The sequence below is a fragment of the Diceros bicornis genome, chromosome 4 (genome assembly GCF_020826845.1).
Source record: "Diceros bicornis minor isolate mBicDic1 chromosome 4, mDicBic1.mat.cur, whole genome shotgun sequence".
NCBI lineage: Eukaryota > Metazoa > Chordata > Mammalia > Perissodactyla > Rhinocerotidae > Diceros > Diceros bicornis.
This window is the reverse complement of record NC_080743.1, coordinates 86,074,925-86,085,161: the sequence shown is the minus strand read 5'-3', so window position 1 is coordinate 86,085,161 and position 10,237 is coordinate 86,074,925.

Genomic DNA, 10,237 nt, shown 5'->3' with positions numbered 1-10,237 from the left:
AAGAAGCTCACAGTCTAGGCAGGGAGGTGTCACATGCATACTGCAACTAGAGGTCATTTTTCTTCCTGGGAATGAGCCTCTTACAGCAGCCAGAGGTTGAGGCTTTGTCCTAAGGTGGAGGTAATAAAAACCTGTTTATCTTCGCTGAGCAAGACTTGCCTCAGGGCCTGCATGTCAGAAACCAGGCGCTCTGTTTGCCTGAGTCAGGCTGGGGAGTACCTCCTGGCCTCTGGAATCCTGTTGGGCAGGGAGGCTGTAGGGGAGTGGGGAGAGGCAAGGCACATGCCTGGCGTGGGAGCTGAGGAGGTGGACATGAAGAGCTCCCTTCTTAGTGGCTGGTCTCCTGGCAACCCTGACCATGGTCCTCTCCACCTAACCAGAACTGCCCTGAGGAGGCCATGATGAAAAGAACAAGCTACCCACACGCTTGTGGTAATGGTATTTAAACAAAGAAACGTCCATGATCATGATCACCTTCAGGTTCAACAAGTATTTGTGGAGTTCCCACCATGTGCCAGCTATGGGGCTTGGTGCTGTCCCGTGGCTATCTTATTTAGTACATTCTCTCAACAATTCTGTGAAGTGAGTCTCAGTCTCATTTTACAGATGAGGAAACAGAACCTTGGAGGCCTAAGAGTCCACAGTGACTACTCACCAGACTTAGGACTGAACTCTGTGGTGCTTGCAAGTTCTGTTGGACACCACCTAGATGTCCTTCAAGTATTTCAAACTCATTGAATAAAACCAAGCTCACTAATATTGACTCCTCCTGGGTTCCCTAAGTAAATGGCCATTGATCTAGCTGCCTGAAATATGGAAGATATCCTAGATGCCTCCCTTTCTCTCATCCCTACTTTCTATATTTGTTTTTCTTACCACCCAACATCACTTGAATCGATTCCCTCTTTTTCATGCCTGGGCTAGTGTCCTAATGCAGGATCTAATAATTTATTAGCCTGAACATTACAGTAGCTTCTGCCTGGAGCCTTCCCCACTCTCTCCCATCCAACCTTCTGCTGGAAAATGTCTCTCTGTGACCTTCAGGATAAATGCAAATCCATAATTTTGAATAAAAGGCCCTTTTGGACTGGATCTTGATTATGCGTTGTGCCACACCTCCTCTCCAGTCTTCACATACGCTCCTGTCCCGCAGGCACAGGACCTGTTTGCAGTTCTCCCAGCGTGCCATATGCTACCCCGCCCATGTGTTTTGTTCAGGCTGGTCTTTCTTTCTGGACTGCCCTTTGCCTCAACCATCTCTACTCATTTCCCCTACTCCCATTTGTCTTCCAACCTAACCCGGGCTTCCCCCCTTTCCGCTAGCATTTCCAGATGCCCCAGGTGGAGGTAGTTGCCCCTCCCTTGTGCTACCTGTCCCTAGAATGGAGCTTGGGTCTCTGCTGAACAGAAATGGAATTATCTGATGTTTGACAACTGTAGTGGTTATTGGACAGATGAATAGCCTTAGAAAATAGTGTTTTAAGTGGAGGAGACACTGCAACATACCAATTACAAAAAGAAATTTTTTAAAGCTACATGGATATTCTGTAGAGTTCACTTTTCAAAGGAACAGAATTAACATTTGTTGAAGCCTACTGTGGACTGTGCTGGGCCTTTGCCTATGTCATGTCATCTAATCAACAGTTCTGGGACTGGGGCACAGAGAGCCTTGATGGCACAAGCACAGTCACTCAGCAGCTACCTGCCACATCTGGAGTTCAAATCCAGGCAAATTCTCTGCTCCTTCCATTGCCTCCTGTGGCCTCTCCTACTTGGAGGCAGGTTTTCCAGTGTGGGGATTATCTTTTGGCCATTTTGGGGCCTATCAGGACTGTTACAAGGGAGGGGACAAGGGATAGGGGACTAGGGATGAGAGCGTTACTGATTCCCAAGGCACCACAACTTAATTTCCTGATTTTTCTGGTGTATTTCCATTGCGCCTCACTGCGTCTCCCCTGAAGCACAATTCCTACAGTAGGATTGTTACAAGGTGGCCTGAAGGCTGAGAGCACTGTGATGGATATGCCAGCATCAGGCACGTAGGGCCCATGGCCCGGTGGCCCATAATCACCATGGAGAGAAGCAGAAACGGAGCTGGGCCCACGGGGGCTGCCCAGGAGCCCTGGACAAGGGGTCCTGCCCATCCACCTCTGTCTCTTTGCTCTAGCAGAGTGCCTTGTGCTAGCTGGTGCTTGGTACAGATTGTTGCATGAATGAAGAAATCATTGAGTGAGTTCCAGAATATCATGTTTGTCAAGAAGGAGGAGAAGGGAGTGCTTTCCCTCTTTCTTGGGTCTCTGTCCCTAAGGTCAGGGGCATTTCTACCGTAAGCCATCCCAGGTGCTCTCTCCACTCTACCCTTCTCCCTGTCTCCCTCCCTCACCTCTCTGTTCTAGTCTCATTACCCAGCTGGGTGATTAGCATATTACTTTGCTTTTGCCAGGCTTCAGGGTCTCCTCTAGAATGATTCATTCAACATTTATCCACCAAACATTTAGGGGCTTCATCCGTGTGCTCAGCAAGTGTGAGGCTCTGCAGGAAGAAAAAGGAGGATGATACTCGCCCCGACCTTCTGGAGCTCACAGCCAGTGGGGAGCAGACAGGTCAACAGGCCGTTACAATGGAGTCTGATTGACGGTGAGAGTGGTGAGGGACCTCCAAGGAGACTTGGATGGATGGGGTTCAGGGAGGGCTTCTTAAAGGAGGTGACATCTGAGCTGAACCCTGAGCACTTGCAAAAGTCTGAGAGTGAGAGCCTCCTTAAATTTTGTGCCCTAGATGTCTACTTTGCTTCACTTTAGTCCTGGCCCTGGCCCTGAAGATGGGTAGGAATTGGTAGGAAAGGAGAAGATAGTGACGATGAATAGCCAGAAAGCGCCTTCCAGGTAAGGGATGGTGCAGCGTGGGGCTGTGCCCTGAGGTGCAGCCCCACAGATCCTTCACCCCCACCTCTCCTCTTGTGAGGGGGCGGGTGCGGGGGAAAGCTGCTGGTGCCTGCGCCTTGTCAGTCATGCGAGAGCCAGATCACTGTCCCGCCCCAGTGTTACCAATGCTCTTGTTGGGGAGAGAAGGTGGTTCAAGGTGGCATGGAGTCAAGTGTCATGGGCTCTGACATGTGTCGTAGCACTTTTCAACTTTCCCACCAAAGCAATAAAATAGCCAACACTTACCTAGTGCTTACCATTGCACTTTACACACACGTTCTGTGAGGTAGGTACTATTACAGTCGGCCCGGTATTACAGATGGAAACTGAGGCATCGAGTGGTTGACTAACTTGTTCAAGGTCATACAGGCAGAGCCTGGACTCAAACTCAGGGAGTCTGTTGCCAGAGCCTGTGCACCTACCCACTAGACCGCCCTTCCTAGTGACACCTCTGAACAAGAGGGGAGAGTCGATACCTCTTGGACTGTTTATAAAAACTACTACAGGTGTGAAATTTCTGAAAGAAATTTCTGAAAGTCTTCTTTTATCTTAAAAATTCACGTATATCTTGCATCTATTACAAAACAAATCCCTATATGTTTAATCAAAACAATGTCTCCCACCAAATAATCAAGTAAAATTGGTGCTCCAGAGAGATGTGCTGCATTTCTCCCGATGATGCACCGTGTATCCCTAGGGACACAGTCTGTAGCGGGTAAGGAAGAGCCAAGCACAGGTTTCAGAGCGGGAGGAGCTCTGCCCAGCTGGAGGAGCTGGACAAGGAGGGACTTGAGCGTTTCCCAGTGGTGCCGCATCGCTTTCCACCCTCCACCGCTCACCCTGTCTGCACTGGCAACTCTTCAAAGTCAGGGTGCGCTCTGTGACTTCCCCATGTGACCTTCACCATGAGGTCATCTGGAAAGTGGCTACTCCCACTTTGTGGTCACTGGACTGCTTGTTTGTGACAGCTGTTCCTCCTCCCTCTCCTCCCCTTCTCTTCCTCCTCCTCTCCCTCCTCGTCCCCCTCCTCCTTTTCCTCCTCTCCCTCCTCCTTCTCCCCTTCCTCATCCTCCTCCTTCTCCCCCTCCTCATCCTCCTCCTTCTCCTCCTGTTCTCTTCCTTCTCCACCTCTCCCTTCTCCCCCTTCCTCACTCTCCACCTGCTTCTCCTCTTCCTCCTCCTCCGTCTCCCCTCTCCCCTTTCTCCCTCCTCCACTCCCTCCCGCCCGCCCTCCCCACCCCGTGCTCCTCGTCCTTCTTCTTTTTTCTTTTCTTCTGGAGGAGGCCTCCCTGAGGGTCATGTGAGTCCACACACATGAGGTCAGGCTCTGGGGAGCCTCTTCCATTTTCACCCCAAACATTTAGTTCTCTCCATTCTTCCAGTTCCTCTATTTTCTAGAAGTTTCATGTTTGCTTGTGTTGAACCACTGTAGAAACCCCCTTGAGTGGCCTTAAAAAATCAGAGCAGCTAGCAGAAACCCAACATTTCTATTCTCCGTTCTTTACCCTCCCAGTTTCCAAATAGTTCTCTCTCCTTGGCCAGACAATTGCCTGTCTTCTTTATGTTCCAGACCTGATGAGCTTTCTCGCATGGCTGACAGTGAAGCTCTGCAGGGTCATTTGTATATAGCAGGAGACTCTGCTCCAGCTTCCCTCTCCTCTGATGGCCTGCCAGTCAGCCCATCATCTCTGAGGGCTCCTTAGCATTCATTTATTCATCCAGCAGGTAATTATTGAGTACCTACTATTGGTCAGGTGCTGTTCCAGGCACGAGGGATGCAGTCAGAAACATGACCAAGTTATCTCGTGAAGCTTACGTTGTGGGGGAGGGATGGGGCAGTGGAGACAGGCCCAAAAAACAAAAAACAAACAAACAAAAACCCCAAGAAGTAAATAAATAATATACTTCCAGATAGTTATAAGTACTACGAAAAAAATAAAACGAGATAATATACAGAGTGAAAGAGGAGAGGAGAAGAAACATCAAGTGCAAAGACCCCAGGCCAGGAAAACATTTGAGGAGTGGAAAGGAGGCCAACGCTGCTGGAAGGTAGTGGCTGAGGGGAAGTGAGGTGCCAGATAAGGAGGGAGAGGGCGGCAGGACCAGACCTCCTGGGGCCTTCTACGCCACAGTACGGAGATAGATTTCATTTTACATGCAGTGGGGGAGTAACATGATCACTTCTTGAAGAGGACCACTCTTGCTGTTGTGGAAAACGGATTTTAGGGACCAAGAATGGGAGCAAGGAGACCAATTAGGAGGCTGTGATAGTGACCCAGGTGAGCAGTGGTGGTCGATTCATTTGGGGGCAACAAAGAGGGAAAGAAAGAAATAGATTCAAGATAGGTTGTAGAGAGGCAGCCAACAATGAAGGAGAAAATGCTCTAATCTGGGACTCAGAAGTCCTGGAATTGAATCCCAAGTCCACCACCCAACAGCTGTGGGAACCTGTACGTGTGGCTGAACTCTCTATCCGCTCATCTATAAGAGGAAGATATGGTACCTGCCTCCCCACTGCTCAGGTTGGGGAGAGGAAGAAGGTGAAGGTGCCCAGCAGGGAGCCTGTGGCAGGGCCTCCACCTGTGCTCTTGTGATCGTGAATGTTGGTGAGTGTACTCTGGAGGGTAGCTCCATGTGCCAGAGGTTTTCTGGAACCACTTCTTCTCTATTCTAAGGATGAAAGGCAAGATTCTCACCAGGCTGCTGGGCGTAGGCCTACCCTCAAAGTAAGTCAAAGCTAACTCAGTGTTGACAGTGAAGGGTGCATTTGGGGGTCACTGCCTTTCAAAGTGGGGAAATGGGTTTTGGGCAGGGGCTAGAAGATGCCCAGGGCTGGTGGGAGAGAGTGGCCTGAGGGGCTGATGGTGGCTGGACCAGGCAGGAGGGCTTAGACCTGGGGGTGAGCCTGTCACTGTCCAGAGGGGCAGCTGGTAAAGGCGGCTCTGGACATATGTGCTTGGGCGGGTGAGGGAAGGCAGGCTGGGGAGCAGTTTGATGAACTGACAGGTTTCCAGAAACTCTCAGCAAGGCTGGGTTTTGACCCTTTGTGGGTGGAGTAGGTCCTTGTTGAGCCCTTTCCATGGAAGTTGTGAGAGCAGGGGGCCCACCCCTGGAAATCACCTATCCCGCGCTGGCTTGTCATCAAGTCTGTCCTGTAGCCCTGTGGGAGCCGGCTGACCCTGGGGCAGGGTGCATGGACTTTTATTAAGGCAGGAATCGAAGGTCACTGTGACATGAGCAGTATTCGTGGGCTACGCCCCTTTCTCTTTAGCTTTCTGCAGTCTGGACTCTGAAACCTCGGGTTTCTGAAGGGAAGTAAAGGGAGGCTGACATCAACTGTTTACCTACGGGATGCCTGGCGTCATGCCAAGCACCATACAATACTCATGGCACGGTGAAGTAAACATCATTATCTCCATTTTGTGTTTTTTATATTAGGCAACTGAGGCTCTGAAGGATACAGGCCTCTTTTCCCCAAGTCATGTGACTGGAGACTCCACAGCCCCTGCTCCTACCCAAGTGTCTCCCGGAGAGGCTGGGTGTACATCAGAACCTCCAGAGGAGGGGTCTTGGGATCTTGATTTTTAAACAAGTCCCTCAGACTCTTGCAATGGCCAGCTGTGTTTGGAAGCTTCTGTCCTGCACTGTGCGGCTTTCCTAAAGGCCTTAGTGGGGGCATTTGGATCAAAAAGAGAGAGCAGGCACCCACCTTTGGAACATTACCTTAGCAGGACTGACAGAATCTTAACTGGAAAAGAAGCTCTCATCTGTGTTAACTGGCTTTCTGGCTATGATGCTTGGGGCAAGTCTTTGAACTTCTCTGAGCCTCAGTTTCCTTGTGTGTAGGGTAGGGCTCCAAAGACTTACCCTGCAGGACTATTGAAGGATGAGGGATTCTGTGGTAAACGACTGAGCATAATGCCTAGTTCGGCAACCACTGAGTAAATGGTAGCCGTTAACACTATACACTGCGTCATCAAACCTTTTCTTGGGGGGAATTGGGGGACAGTTAACTCCTCTGTGGCCCACTGACCCGTTGCTGAGGCACGGCCTGTCCCACATAAAGAGCAGACCGCCAGGCACTCTTCCTCCTTCCCAGGAAAGCCCAGTGTCCGCACAGGCCGTCGGGCCCTGGCCCCTGGGGCTTGGACATGTGGTGACACTCTCTGCTTTTCAGCTAGTGAGCATGCCCCCCTCCCTGGGCTGGCCTGAGGGCAGGCTGGGCAGGGGGAGCTGGCAGGGGGAGCTGGCCTCGTACTGAGGAAGCTGGCCCCGTGCCCTGCTCCTCTGCCAGCTGGGCGGCTGGGCCGGGCAGCAGCTTGGACTAGCTCGAAGGCCCAGCAGGGGCCTCTGTGGGGTGGCAGCCTCCCTGAGCCCCTCAGCTAGCACCAGGCCATCTGGTGCCTCTGTCCCCTTTTGTGTGCCTGGTAGGAGAGAGGGGAGGCAAAGGGGAGGAGGCAGGTTTCTCTGGCCAGCTTTCTTGGGAACTGAGGAGAAGGAGGAGCCTGAGGTAGAGTGGCACAGGGCCTGGGAGTGAGGTGGAGGGCCCTCTAGGCTCAGGACTCGGGGGGAGAAGGGACGGAGGGAGACTGAGGATGAAAGGGGGCTGGGGGAAGGGAGAAAGCTCAGAAGGAATGGGTGCTCTAGGGACCTTGGTAGGAAAGATAAAAGGGGAAGAGAGCAAGAAAGAGAAACCTGTGCGGAGAGGAAAACTTGAGTGGTGAGGAAGAGGGAATAAAAGTATGCAGCAAAGAATAAAGTCTAGGAGTAGGAAAAGGCATACGAAGTATCTCCAAGTCCAACGTGTGACGTTGCTGCTGTGTTTCTGTTCTAGGAAAGAGGAAGTGAGAGTGTGTGGGCTGGGGGCCCTTCCTGCGCCCGGCTGTAGGTGAAGGGAGGGGGTGGCTCAGAGCAGCCTGGGTTTCCGGTCCGAGCAGCCTGGGGTCCAGCCCAGCCCTGCCCAGCAGCTGTGAAGGTTGGGTTCCTGTCAGAACTGCCACCAACCACAGACTTTGGAAAGGGATGTGATGGTCTCTAGGGGTGGGGAGAAAAGTTGTATTGACAAATATGCCTTTTGATGTGGTTCACTTGGGGAGAAAAAGTGTGTATTCCTGAGACCGTTAGGGAAGTGACTAATGAATTTTACATTTGGAAATTCACCGTGGCTCTGCGGGAGCTGGTCCATCAGGTGGTGGAATATCCCTTCTCCTCCATGCAGGCCCCTAGGTGGCACCACATGAGTGAAGCAGACTTAGAAATAACAATGATGAGTGTGCTGCCCTGTGTTTCTCTGGTCTTCCCCTGGTCTCACCGGCTGTTCTGCGTTCGGTGATGTCATGAAGGACACAGGGAATGGTCTATTTTCTCTGCTGGGGACAATACAAACTGGCCTTGGGTTGGAAGCATCCCTCCCTGTGGCACGTCTCCCGTCCGACTCTGTTCCTGGAGCCCTCAGAACTGAGCTCGCCTCCCCTCCTGGGGTTCCTCCGTGCAGCGCTGCCCCCTCCTCAACCCTGGCCCTGAGACGTGTGCTGGCCTTCTTGCTCTCCCAGAGACCTGGCCTGTCCGCTGCATACGGTCTTATCAGCGTCTGTCTTCTGGTCCCATCTGGAAAGTGGGACTAATCCCCATTAACTTCCTTGAGGCGGGGACTCTGCACTGAATTAATTCATGACCGAGGCTCTGGGAGAGCACATTAGGCGGTAACCAAGCTAAGTGTGATTGATTTAGTGCAAAGAGGTTCATTTAGCATCAACCAACGTGCGATGGTTCTTTTTCTCCCCCAGTTAAAGTCCTTTGAAGATTACAGGTTGGTGGCTCTGGACACACTTTGCAGCCCTGGTGGTGAGGGTACCAAAGTGGATGTACATGTTGTGGAGCCAGCCCTCTGGGCTCCGATGGGCTCAGGGAGGAGCCATGAGGAGTAGGAAGGGCGATGGGCGAAGCACAGAGAGGCTCGTGCACCTCGAGGAAGGTCAGGCTGTAGCTCAGAAAACCCCCAGGGAGGAGGTCAGCAGATGTAACTGATGGACAGCGGAAAACAAGCAGGGCTCCAGGGGAGGTGTCCGTTCATGTGTGTCTGCAGCCGGGCTCACAGCTGGCTCAGCTGAGCCACCTGAAGAAGTAGTAGAGGCGACTTTGTATCGGCCGCTATTTATTGAGCGCTTACGCTGTGCTGTCACAGTTAGTCCTCACTGCAATCCTGAAGGTGAGGAATCCATGGCCCAGGGAAGCTAAGGGGCCACTCAGCTAGTAAAGGGCAAAGCTGCTGTTCAAACTGTGGCCAGGGGACGACACAGGCTGGGGCTTTCCACTGAGCCACACTGCTGGCCGGGCCTGATGGGAATGCAAAGGAAGGAGGGGTCAGGAGTGGCTTCACGGAGAAGGCTTTTGAAATGGTCCGGAAGGATGAGCAGGACTTTGACATTTGGAAAGGTGATGCTTCTTCTAAATGGAGAAAATAGCAGGCCCAGAAGCACAGGGCACACTTGGGGAGTGGGGCAGAATGCAGAATGTAGAGAAGTGTTTGGAAGGAGATCTGGGCAGAGAGGCCAGTTGGAGCCACTTTGTGGAGTCTTAATGCCACTGTGGGAGGTTGTGTTTTCTTCAGTAGGGGGTGGGGTCCGATGAAAGCTTTGATGAGGGGAATCACACGGTCAGGGCTGTCTTGGCAGTGGTCTGAGGGGGGTAACTGAAGGGGAAGAGATAGCAGCAGGGGCCAGGGTAGAAAGCCACTGGGTGGGCAGTGGGGAGGGCCAAGATGCAGGGTGTGCGAGCGTGAGGAGGCCACGTCTACAGGGACACTGGGTGGAGGATGGGGCCAGAGAGTTGGGGGCCTGGGAAGAGTAAAAAATGACTGAAATGTTGGCTGGGAGGATGGTGGGGTTATTTATAGAAATGGGGAAGTCACAGAGAGGAGGCGCTTTCGGGTGGGGGAGGGGATGGGAAGGAGATTTGAGTTTGAACCTGGCGAGGTCAGCTGTTGGCTGGACTTCTAGGTAGCCAGAGTGCACAGCAGGGGCTCCCTGATAACCAACTCTAAAACCTCGTCTTGAGCATTCAGCTTCTTCATCTCCCCTGAGGCGCCGAGCTCACAGATTGGGATTGTTGGCCTCACATTTTGTGCCTCTCGGTGGCACCAGAACCTTGGAGTTCCTGGGAGCTGTGGACGCCGGTCACCATCTGGGGCTGAGGGTCAGAGACAACAACTACACAGTGCCTGCCCCAGATGTGGTCCCTCTGACCTTCAGGGAAGGTACAGAGGAAGAATTTCCTGGGAGGAGCGTTCCTGCCAGGCCTACTCCGTCTGTTTG